Here is a 1,745-nt window from a genome sequence, read left to right on the forward strand (position 1 = left end):
GGGGTTCAACCCCCAGTCAGGAGCACATTCAAGGATGATCCAATGAATACATAAATAAGTAGAACAGCAAATCTATGCTTCTCTCTTCCTCCCTCTCTCTAAAATTTAATAAATATATATATATATTTTAAATTAGTTCCTGAGTTGCACTAGTGTGAACAAAAAAGGGTTCTGTGTAGCAAATCACAGGGTGACCTGTTCATAAAATTCCTAACTAAGCAGGTCACGGTGGGCAGTCACCTCCCAGACCTTTAAAAAGGTTTATCTTTGCCTTCACCAAGCCCTGTCCATTGTTCTTGTGCATCTAGATTAACACAGAAAAGCCAGAGTAATCCTCTTTTTTCAGACCCCTCACAGGCATAACCAACCACTGTGGGGGAGAAACAAACTTTCCTCTCCCCTCCAGGTTTTTCTGTCTGGCCTAATAATCAAGTAAACATGAGATAGATTAGCAAGAGGAAATAACCAAATTTAATGAATATGTATGGGGATCCCACATACATGACAGAGTCAGACTCCCACATTTATGAGAGGTTTAGAAAAAGAAAGGGGGATCTAGGTATATAAGACATTCTGTGCTAGGGATGAGATAATGCACCTGAGGGCTTCAAAGGGTCATTGCAGAATAATAATAAGAGCAGATGTTTATTAAATAAGGTTTGCCTGCTCTTGAGGTGGGTCTGTGGTAGGCCCATGAACAGAGCAAGAATGAAAGGCCGCGTACATAAAGTCACCAGGTGGAAAGCCTTCGGTGCCTGGCAGTGTGCAAAGCTGGATAAATAAGGACCTCACCTCCAGGTCTTTCCCCAGCATATCACTGGTCACGAGGTTTGGACCCCCTGACCTTTCCTTCCTAGAAATAACATCTAGGCCCCAGCTGTATTTCAGTGCCAAGCCCAGAAAAGCAGAAAAACCAGACAAGTGAGGCCTTGGCTGACATCAGGACCAGCTGCATTGATTAACAACAGCCTGCCCTGGCGTCCACCAATCAGTGGAGACCACAACACCTGGAAAGCTGATGAATATTCTACTGGGACCCTCCTCTGGTCTCTCCCCTAAAATCCCAAGCTTTAAAAGCACTTACGATAGAGGACCCAGTATACACTCCTTCCTAGGGTCATACCTCTGCCTTTCCCCTCCACCCTCCACTTCCCCACCCCAGGCACATTACTTCCTGAGCCCATTTCTTCTACCACTCACTTCTGCTTCTGTGAATTTTTATTTTATTTTACTTTTTTTACATAGAGAGGAAGGGAGAAAGAGAAAGTGAGACTTCTATGTGAAAGTGAGGCTTCTATCTGCCACCTCCTGCACGCCCCCCATCCAAGGATTGAGCCCAAAACCTGCACATGTGCCCTGAACTGGCATCAAACCAGCAACTTCGGTGCACAGGACAATACCCAACCAACTGAGCCATGGGACTTTCTAAATAAACGTTCTCTTATGGTTTGAGTCTTGGCTCTGAATTCTTTCCAATCACGAACTCAGGTACCAAGATTGCCTGGCAGAGGTTCATTCTGACCCCAATGGTATAATACCTGGTGCCATTCTCGCCAAGTCAAAAAGGTTATCCCTGATAATCTCTTACTGGCAGGATCCCTAATTCAAGTCTTCTAGGTAAAGAGACAGGCAGAAGTTTCTCTTGAGCCTGAAGCTAAAATTGCCTTTAGCTCAAAAAGACTGCATACCACTGAGGCACATCTTAGGGCACTCATTCTGAACCCCCACACCACTCTCAAGGGAGC

Source organism: Myotis lucifugus, unplaced genomic scaffold (assembly GCF_000147115.1).
Source record: "Myotis lucifugus unplaced genomic scaffold, Myoluc2.0 scaffold_58, whole genome shotgun sequence".
Classification (NCBI taxonomy): Eukaryota; Metazoa; Chordata; class Mammalia; order Chiroptera; family Vespertilionidae; genus Myotis; species Myotis lucifugus.